We start from the raw sequence: 11,764 nt of genomic DNA on the forward strand, positions 1-11,764 counted from the left end.
GTGCCATGTTGAAAGGGTCAGAAGGAAAACCCCCAAAAAAATCAACAATATTTCCATGCATATGCTCCCTGACATAGTAAGGCCCAAAAAATCCCACTTGTGGCGAGGGGCAAAGTAGCACCATAAAAATCACATTTGAACAATTTTAAGAAGGATGAATCCAGAATTAGCCATATCCATAACTTAATTAAGAGTTCGCATGCTTTTGAATAAGGGGTCTCCCTCTTAAATGTTTTGTGAGGTGGTGGGGTGGCAAGCTCGGCCCCCAAACACCTAGTCACCCTCATTTCTCACCTCGATCAAGGATATTTTATAATTTATTGCCCCGATAGGCGTTCTACAACCTAGTATAGGTGAGATGTGTAGATGCAATGTAAGAAAATTTGTCAACATCTTTAAAAGTCAAGAATACAATTTATAGAAAAAAGAGTAGGACTCTTATATTTTAATTAATAGTCAAATTAAAACATATATAAATATAATATTGTAAAATGTAAACGAAAGCCAAATAATTTCATGAGAGAATGATGTATAACAAATTAACAAACACAAATTAATAAATTGGATACATGTTTTAAAAATGGCAGTGAAAACAAAATTTTCGTGCAAAATACAGCTTGAAAACAAAAAAGTGATTATACTGGAACGATGATTTTTTTTAGGTTCAATCTTCAAAATTAAAAAAAAATGCTAGTAAAATGATCCAACAACATAAAAATGACTCATAACTTCTCATTTAACACCATATGGAAATCAAAAATTTTATTTCAAGATACGATGCATACATCAGTTAGATAAACTATCTTAAAAAATTATTCAAAAAAACTCATATTTTCTTGCACACCATCAGAATTCACATCTTCAGATGAGTGACTAGATGCTGATGAAGATGTTCCATATTCTTCTCTTTCATCAACTAGTGCCCCATCTGAGTCCACATGTATGCCCATCATTTCAGGTTTCAAAATTCTTCTAGATCTCTGCTAGTTTCAACAGACTCCCATCTCAACACTGTTCCTTCTGGTAACAACCTTTTCAGAATCTCTATCGTCTTGAAGCGAAGAGTTCCTCTCTTTGTTAAATTGAAGTCATAAACAAGTATGTCAACATCCTCCAATTTCAATATGTCTGTGCGGCGACGATTTATATTTGTACCCTTTATTTTTCTCTTTCCACCATTTTTTTTGTCAACTACCATCTCTGTCTTATACACACCATTGAATGGGTGTGTATTTGTGGCATACCAATCTACTTCAACACTTGTAACATCTTCATTTTCTATAAAGACCTTTATAACTTTAGCAACCCAGAATGGATAGCCATTGGGATCTCCATCTGCTAGCACTGCGATCATGCAACCCTCCTTAACATCCTGTACTGAACCCCTGTAAAGGTCTTCCATGGCTTCACGTTGTGCACAAGATCTTCTGGAACCAATATACATATCTCTTTCTTCTGCCTGTGAAGAATTAATAATACCATGAGATTGTTGCCGTTCAACAATGTTTATTTCCTCATGTGCATTCGACACATTTTGTGGCCAAATAAATGGATTTTTCAAAGGTATATCTTCATTTGTTGTTGTTGAAATGATATCACTTTGATTATTAAAAAATGACACCCACCAAACTGAATCAGCAATGTCAAAGTACTCATATGTATATCTAATACATTTTTTAATTTCTTCTAGGCAATCAGAATAATTTATATCTCTATTTTGTTTGCGTGCATTATGAACTTCACCAACTGATTTTAATAACAATATTTTTGATGCAAATATTAGATGATCTGGAATGAACTTCAAAAATTGCAAACCTGATGATGGTGCCCATTCTGCAGTAGTTGAATACTTCTTGCCCCATATTAGTGTTTTCCCATCAATTTTTTTGATACGAAATTGATGTTGGAAGCTAATGTCATTAAGTTGTTCAATGAATTTCCCCTCACCATATGATCCCATAATAAACCTTCGCATGTCAACAGTTTCTTCCAACACATCAAAAGTAGGCTCTAGCATGTATGATTTCTTAATACATTCAATTAATGATGGTAAGCTCCCAACTTCCTTCCTCCTCAATGTGACTGAACATCTGATCAATATGGTCATGAGTGTGTCCAACAAAAAGGAAACCAACCTTTACCTTCTGAAAAATTCTCAATTCAACAAGCATGTTTAGATATCCAAAAACAACCTGATTTTTGTTTTCATGGCAAGTGTTGTCCAATTGTAGATACAAAAATTCAGGAAGATTACCAGACCAATGAGAAAGCACATCATGAATTATGGTTATGGTCAGATTTGCATCATTATGAATATTTGGAGCTGTGAAGTACACCTTGGCAACATTTTCCCATTGAAGACCATACAATCGACCAAGTGATACTGAATAAAATTTTCCTCCTATAAATTTTTGGGTGTGCTAACAAAATGTGGTAACAGTGTTGTCTTCTGGTCCATACCATCAATTATCAAACCCAAATATTTATTTGGATTATCATAACACTTCTTTCGATGTTTGTACAATTTTTTCCTTTAATTTGTTTGTTGTTCACGATGCTCCTGAAGTTCTTTGACAATTGAATCTACACAACATAAAAGAAAGCCATTAAATAATATGTTTTCATACTTGATGAATATACAATTTTAAAAGTTAAAGTTATGAATGCCTACCTCTTTTTGACCCTTCACATTTGTCCCTTTTTTATTTAAGAGAAGCACATGTACTGCAAATCCCCATCCTTGTCTTCTTAGGAATACGGACATTGTTGAATTCTTTTTTCCATACCTTCACAAAATATTGATATGTAATAAACCGGCCATGTCCCTCAACACCTTTTGCATATTCTTTGTATAAGTTGTAGATTTCTCATCTTGAAAATTTATCTGGAAGATGTATTGTCTCTCTATTTTTAGGGACAATTTTGAACATGTTTTAAAAATGGCAGTGAAAACAAAAATTTCGTGCAAAATACAGCTTGAAAACAAAAAAGTGATTATACTGGAACGATGATTTTTTTTTAGGTTCAATCTTCAAAATTTAAAAAAAATGCTAGTAAAATGATCCAACAACATAAAAATGACTCATAACTTCTCATTTAACACCATATGGAAATCAAAAATTTTATTTCAAGATACGATGCATACATCAGTTAGATAAACTATCTTAAAAAATTATTCAAAAAAACTCATATTTTCTTGCACACCATCAGAATTCACATCTTCAGATGAGTGACTAGATGCTGATGAAGATGTTCCATATTCTTCTCTTTCATCAACTAGTGCCCCATCTGAGTCCACATGTATGCCCATCATTTCAGGTTTCAAAATTCTTCTAGATCTCTGCTAGTTTCAGCAGACTCCCATCTCAACACTGTTCCTTCTGGTAACAACCTTTTCAGAATCTCTATCGTCTTGAAGCGAAGAGTTCCTCTCTTTGTTAAATTGAAGTCATAAACAAGTATGTCAACATCCTCCAATTTCAATATGTCTGTGCGGCGACGATTTATATTTGTACCCTTTATTTTTCTCTTTCCACCATTTTTTTTGTCAACTACCATCTCTGTCTTATACACACCATTGAATGGGTGTGTATTTGTGGCATACCAATCTACTTCAACACTTGTAACATCTTCATTTTCTATAAAGACCTTTATAACTTTAGCAACCCAGAATGGATAGCCATTGGGATCTCCATCTGCTAGCACTGCGATCATGCAACCCTCCTTAACATCCTGTACTGAACCCCTGTAAAGGTCTTCCATGGCTTCACATTGTGCATAAGATCTTCTGGAACCAATATACATATCTCTTTCTTCTGCCTGTGAAGAATTAATAATACCTTGAGATTGTTGCCGTTAGACAATGTTTATTTCCTCATGTGCATTCGACACATTTTGTGGCCAAATAAATGGATTTTTCAAAGGTATATCTTCATTTGTTGTTGTTGAAATGATATCACTTTGATTATTAAAAAATGACTCGCACCAAACTGAATCAGCAATGTCAAAGTACTCATATGTATATCTAATGCATTTTTTAATTTCTTCTAGGCAATCAGAATAATTTATATCTCTATTTTGTTTGCGTGCATTATGAACTTCACCAACTGATTTTAATAACAATATTTTTGATGCAAATATTAGATGATCTGGAATGAACTTCAAAAATTGCAACCCTGATGATGGTGCCCATTCTGCAGTAGTTGAATACTTCTTGCCCCATATTAGTGTTTTCCCATCAATTTTTTTGATACGAAATTGATGTTGGAAGCTAATGTCATTAAGTTGTTCAATGCATTTCCCCTCACCATATGATCCCATAATAAACCTTCGCATGTCAACGGTTTCTTCCAACACATCAAAAGTAGGCTCTAGCATGTATGATTTCTTAATACATTCAATTAATGATGGTAAGCTCCCAACTTCCTTCCTCCTCAATGTGACTGAACATCTGATCAATATGGTCATGAGTGTGTCCAACAAAAAGGAAACCAACCTTTACCTTCTGAAAAATTCTCAATTCAACAAGCATGTTTAGATATCCAAAAACAACCTGATTTTTGTTTTCATGGCAAGTGTTGTCCAATTGTAGATACAAAAATTCAGGAAGATTACCAGATCAATGAGAAAGCACATCATGAATTATGGTTATGGTCAGATTTGCGTCATTATGAATATTTGGAGCTGTGAAGTACACCTTGGCAACATTTTCCCATTGAAGACCATACAATCGACCAAGTGATACTGAATAAAATTTTCCTCCTATAAATTTTTGGGTGTGCGAACAAAATGTGGTAACAATGTTGTCTTCTGGTCCATACCATCAATTATCAAACCCAAATATTTATTTGGATTATCATAACACTTCTTTCGATGTTTGTACAATTTTTTCCTTTAATTTGTTTGTTGTTCACGATGCTCCTGAAGTTCTTTGACAATTGAATCTACACAACATAAAAGAAAGCCATTAAATAATATGTTTTCATACTTGATGAATATACAATTTTAAAAGTTAAAGTTATGAATGCCTACCTCTTTCTGACCCTTCACATTTGTCCCTTTTTGATTTAAGAGAAGCACATGTACTGCAAATCCCCATCCTTGTCTTCTTAGGAATACGGACATTGTTGAATTCTTTTTTCCATACCTTCACAAAATATTGATATGTAATAAACCGGCCATGTCCCTCAACACCTTTTGCATATTCTTTGTATAAGTTGTAGATTTCTCATCTTGAAAATTTATCTGGAAGATGTATTGTCTCTCTATTTGGCATACACTCTCCATGCTTTGAAAAGAAATCTTTCATCCATGACATTGCAGTATTTGATAATGGCCCAAACTGTCTTTTATGACGTACTTCAGAATAAAATGTGGGATCCTTTTCCAAATTTTCTTGAATTCTCGAGAGACGAAAATTCCCAATCGAATTAAACATTTTGAAAGCTTTTCTATAGATAAATAAAGTCCTAATATGATAATCATAACCTGACAATGTAGATTGCATGCACCCAACTAAATATGAATTTTGCATGCTTTTATTCATTGACAAATATCTCTTCCTGCTCTCAATGCAAATTTCAAATCCATATGTTTCAAGTAATATTTTTGGCAACATTCACTTGAAATGAGTGCGGTGATAGAACTTCTTCTCGTAAGATATTTTGCTCTACCCCTTGTTTAACTAGAACATCTTGCATTGATATGAAAAGGTCTGCTCCTACTCCTCGATACAATATTTCTTGGCAACATCTCCATCATTGGATCATCATTTGTATAAAGATTTTCATCATCATTAAGAGGAATGTTATCCACACTATGATCATCTGTGCTTTTCAAATACTGACTTGGAGGATATTCTTCATCTTCCCCTTCTTCAGTGCTACTGTCATAGTCCTTAGAATTCGGATTCAATGGAAAATTTGACTTGATGTTTATTGGATATTCTTCCTCATGTGAATTTTCAATGCTGCTCTCACAGTCCATAAAATTAGGACTAAGTGCATCATCCTGTCCTTCATCACTACTACCTTTATACTCATTAGAAGTAGGACTAAGTGTATCATCCTGTCCTTCATCACTGCTGCTCTCATAGTCCTTAGAATTAGGACTAAGAGGACATTGTGACACTCCATTCTTTTGAAATTCATCATCACGCTCTTCATCACTGTTGCTCTCATAGTCCTTAGAATTAGGACTAAGTGGACACTGTGACACTCCATTCTTTTGAAATTCATCATCTTGCTCTTCATCACTGCTGTTGTCATAGTCCTTAGAATTAGGACTAACTGGACACCGTGGCACTCCATACTTTTGAAATTCATCATCCCGCTCTTCATCAAAGCTGCTCTCATAGTCCTTAGAATTAGGACTAACTGGACACCGTGGCACTCCATACTTTTGAAATTCATCATCCCGCTCTTCATCAAAGCTGCTCTCATAGTCCTTAGAATTAGGACTAATTGAACACCGTGACACTCCATACTTTTGAAATTCATCATCATGCACTTCATCATTGCTGCTCTCATAGTCCTTAGAATTAGGACTAAGTGGACACTTTGACACTCCATTCTGTTCAAATTCGTTATCACACTCTTCATCACTGTTGCTCTCATAGCCCTTAGAATTAGGACTAAGTGGACACTGTGACAATCCATTCTTTTGAAATTCGTCATCATTCTCTTCAACATTGTTGCTCTCATAGTCCTTAGAATTAGGACTAAGTGGACACCGTGACACTCCATTCTTTTGAACTTCACCATCATGCTCTTCATCACTGTTGCTTTCATAGTCCTTAGAATTAGGACTAAGTGGACACCATGAGACTCCATTCTTTTGAAATTTGTCATCAAGCTCATCATCACTACTACTTTCATAGTCCTTCGAATTCGGACTAAGTGGAATCTGTGACTCTTTATTTATTTGAAATTCTCCATCCCCTCTTTCATTAGTGCTACTCTCATAGTCCTTAGGATCAGGACTAAGTGGAAGAATTGACTTTCTATTCATAGTGGAAGAATTCCTGCTATATTCATCCATATGAATAGAGTTGTTACGCGATGAAGATGTTGATGCTGTATAAATCGAAACTTCACTATCAGGAAAATCCATCTCTTTCAAATAGAAGATGTTGAATGAAACAAATGGAGAGTCTCCTAAAGATATTATATAGCTTAGAGAATGAAATTTTCCCTCAAACCCCCCCCCCCCCCAAAAAAAATTTCGCAAAGATATTTCCCTCCAAAAATTTTTCTCCCAAAAAATTCGTGAAAATATTTCCCTCCTAAAAGTTTGTGAGATTTATTTCTCTTAATTATTTTACTTTACAATTTAATGAAAAATATAAAGTAATTTTTTTATGAAATAAATCATTAAAGTTAAAATTGTAAACTACAACTTCTACCTAAATTATTTTAATAGTCAAAGTATATAATCTTTACTAAACAATTGAATGTTTTTTTTTTAATTTTTATAATACATTCTGAAACAAATTAATCCCACATTCACCCCGCTATAAAAAAATTCCATAATATTCACTTTATCATATTTTCCTTCATCGCCATAAAAAAATTAACATGTTAAAATTTATTAAAACTAATTAATCCCGAATTCACAGTACGGTAAAACATCTCCGTAATTTCACCTATATATTCCATTATCAATATTTCTCACATCACATCAAGGTTTTCCGAGGTTTGTTGAAAGACTTGGAGCGAATTTGTGGAGCAGCTACATTGGTATCAACAACATATTCAACGAAGAATTCTCGCAATTAAAAGGTCAATTAAATTTTTTTCCTCGAAAATTCTCATACTAAATTAGTTTAACGAAATAGATTTTTTTTTTTAAACTTAAGATTTTTTATCAGCCAAATTAACCAATATTTACGTCATGAGCATAGTGGGCCCGGGGCACCCCCATCCTGCAATCGGTCGGCCACCCACTCCCTCCACACACCTTACCGGCCCACTACCCAAACTCACCCACCCTATCCCCTCAACCACCCCACCCTCACCTTTCCGCCCCACCCCTTCCTCGCTACCCCCTGCCCCCCACGTCCTCCCCCTACCTCCCCCTACCCCCCACAGCTGCCCCCCAACCCCACGCCAACCAATCCCCCTTCCCCCCACCTTTCTCCCCTCACCTCCCGCCCCTGAACCCCCACCGCACGCCATCCCACCCCACCTTCTTACGCCCCCCCCACACCCTACCTGTCCCCCCAACCCCCCACGGCCCACCCTCCCTAGCCCCCTACCACCCATGACCTCACCTCCCCCATCCCACTCCAACCCCTAACCCCCCCCACCTCCCACCCCTCAACCCCTATCCCACCCCACCTGCCTACCCCCCTACCCCAAACGGCCCCCTCACCCTTACCCCCCTACCCGTCCCCCCTACGCCCCTACTCGGCCCCTACGCCCCACCGCACCCCTACCCGGCCCCCCTACCCCCCTCGGCCTCCCCACCATACACCCCTACCCGGTCCCCAGCCGCCCCCTCTCCCTTGCCCTTGCCCCCTCGAGCCCACCATCCTACCCCCGTACCCCTTCCCCCTCCCCGCCTCGGCACCCCCACCCCACCGCCCTACCCCCTTGCCCACCCCCGCACCCCCCCCACAACTCGACCCCCCTAACCCCCCTACCTGGCCCCCTCCCCCCTAGGCCCTTCCACACGTCCTGCCTCCGTTCCGCCCCCAACTCGCTCCCCCTCCGTTCCCCCTCCTCCTCCCCACCCTACCCTCCTACTCGACCCCCGCACCCGCCCCACGACCCTTCCCCCTCCCCCCTCGGCCCTCCCACCCCACCCGCTCGGCCCTCCCACCCCACTCCTCCCCATGCGCCCCCTCCCTTCCCTCTCCCCCACCCGCCCCCACTCCCTTCCCCCTCCCCCACGCGCCCTCTGCCCCCTGCCTCCCACCCTCCGCCCCATCGGACGGCCACCCTAGGCGGGCCGGGGTGGCGCGGGGTGTGGTGCCGCGGCCCACCCTATGCCACCTCGGCAGCCGGCCGGCCTGCCCGGGGTGGTAGGCCGATTCCGGGCCGGCAGGTCACCGGGGTGGCACAGGGTGTGGTGCCGCTGCCCACCTCGCCCCACCCCGGTGGTCCGCTAGCCCGCCCGGGGTGGTAGTCCGATTCCGGGAATCAGACTGCCACCCTGGGCGGGCCACCGGGGTGGCGCAGGGTGGGCTGTGCCCCACCCCACGCCACGCCGGCGGTCCGCCAGCGGTGCCCCACCCCGCGCCACCTCACGGCTCGCCCGGGGTGGCAGTGTGATTCTCGAAATCGGATTACCACCCCGGGTGGGCCAGCGGGGTGGCATGGGGTGGGCGGCAACGCCACACCTCGTGCCACCCTGGCGACCTGCCGGCCTGCCTGGGGTGGCCTTCGATGGGGCGGAGGGCGTGTGGGGGAGGGGGAAGGGAGAAGGGGCGTGTGGGGGTTAGGTTGGGGGGGGTGGGGGAGGGGGAAGGGAGGAGGGGCGGGTCGGGGTGGAGCGGGGGGGTCGAGGGGGGAGGGGGAAGGGAGGGGGGGCGGGTAGGGGCCGAGGGGAGAGGGGGAAGGGAAGGGGCCCGGGTAGGGGGTAGGGTGGGGGGGTCGAGGAGGGAGGGGGAAGGGAAGGGGGGTGCGTGCGGGCTGGGTAGTGGGGTAGTGTGGGGGGGCCGAGGGGGGAGGGGGAAGGGAAGGGGTGCGGGTAGGGGCTAGGTAGGGTGGTAAGGGGGGTAGGGTGGGAGGGATGGGGAAGGGAAGCGGGGCGAGAAGGGGCCAGGTAGGGGGGTTGAGGTGGGGGGGCCGGGTAGAGTGGTATGGGAGTTGGGTAGGGGGGTAGGGTCGGCGGCCCAGGCAGGGCAAGGGGTAACGGGCTGGGGACGGGAGGCCGGGTAGGGGGGGTGGAGTGGGGGGGCCGAGGGGGGTGTGGGGTGGGGTAAGGGGGCTAGTGGGGAAGGGAGGGGGTGCAGGTGGGGGCCAGGTAGGGGGGGTGGAGTGGGGGTGCCGAGGGGGGTAGGGGGGCCGGGTAGGAGGGGTAGGTTAGGGGTGCCAAGGGGTGGAGGGTTGGAGGGGAAGGGAAGGGTGAGGGGGGGCATAGGGAAGAGAGGTAGGAGGGAGGGCCGAGGGAGAGGGGGAGAGTGGGGTGGTAGGGAGAGCCGGGGGAGAGGGGGTAAGGGCAGGGGGTAGGGGAGGGGGGGATAGGAGGGAGGGCTGAGGGAGAGGGGGAGAAGGGGGTGTAGGGGGGTGGGGGAGGTGGGTAGGAGGGAGGGCTGGGGGGGTTGGGGGTAGGGGGAAGGGGTTGAAGGGGGGTAAGGGTGGGATGGGGTGGCCATCCGATTGCGGGGAGGGGTGGCTCGGTTGGAGGGGGGGGGGGGAGGCGAGGGGGGTAGGGGGAATGGGTGGAAGGGGGTGAGGGTGGGTTGGGGTGGCCGTTCGATTACGGGGTGGGGTGGCTCGGTTGGGTGGGGAAGTGGGGGTAGGCTGTAGGGGGTTGGGGGGTGGAGGGGAAGGGGGTGGAGTGGCGTGGGGGTTGGGGGGCGGTGGGTAGGGGGGAAAGGGGGTAGGGGTGGCATGGGGGGGTAGGCTGTAGGGGGTTGGGGCATGGGGGGGAAGTTGTTGGGGGGTGGGGTGGCGTGGGGGTAGGGGGGAGGGGTGGCGTGGGGGTAGGGGTGGGGTTGGATGGTCGTTCGATTGCGAGGTGGGGTGGCGTGGCGTGGCGTGGGTCGGTTGGGGGGGAAGAGGGGTAAGGGGGGGCGTGGGGGGTAAGGGCTGGGGAAATCGCCCGCCACTCCGCGGATGGATGGGGTGGTGTCGGTGGGCTTCTGCCATTTCTTAGTGTTAATATTTTTTTAATTTCAATTATATGATTATACAAATTAAAAATTTATGATATATTTTCGTTGTGGATTTAAGTTAATATGTTTTCGTTATTTACTGATTTATGTGTTTCTACTTTTCAGGAAAATGGCATCAAAGAAGAATTCTGTGAATATGTCTGGACCAAAGACTCTTAAAGGTGCATCTTCAAAAAACATTGATGAACGAACTCCACCTGAGCTCATGGCTACAAATCTTTCAAGTGCTTCGAATGATAAGAAGATGATTTCAGACTGGAAGAATTCAAAAGAGGTGAAATTCCCATCAAGAATCTGGTATGTGAAAGAAAGATAAAGCCAACATGTGAATATATATCTATATATTGATATACCGAATGAAAATAGAATTTTTGAGCTGATGGGAAGAGTCATAGATATGTGTTTGGTATTGGACACTGAAGTTGTTTACATACTTACAAAAGCTCCCAAGTCACATGAAAGGATTAAATATCGACCAACATATTCATTATATGACATGAGAGAGGTATCTACAAAGTTGTGTAAACAAATCATAAATGAGATGAAACAAAACATTATAAGTATTGTTATTTATATTTGTATTTTGTTTTCTTGAAAGTGTCTCGATAAATTTCTTTAATTTTGTTTTTATTGACATATGGTATTTTGTTTGGCAGAATTTTGTTGAAAGTTCTTCAATTAGGTTGGGAGGCATTCATTTCATAGAGCATGATATCATGAAAGTTGTTAGCAGTTTTTACTCAGTGTCAGAAGAAGATATGGAAAACAAGCAAAATGTAGTAATTGATGATGCTACAAAACTACATCTAAAGGATCAGAAAAAAGGCCTCTAGTGGATAAATCTAGCAAGGGTAGACAAGTTACTTTTGAGGGTGATGAAGTTGAAACTGACAGTGAAGCATATGTTGCTGTTACTGAAGATGA

This window comes from Pinus tabuliformis, chromosome 1_2 (genome assembly GCF_031772625.1).
Source record: "Pinus tabuliformis cultivar Carrire ecotype Pingquan chromosome 1_2, CPIR1, whole genome shotgun sequence".
Taxonomy (NCBI): domain Eukaryota; kingdom Viridiplantae; phylum Streptophyta; class Pinopsida; order Pinales; family Pinaceae; genus Pinus; species Pinus tabuliformis.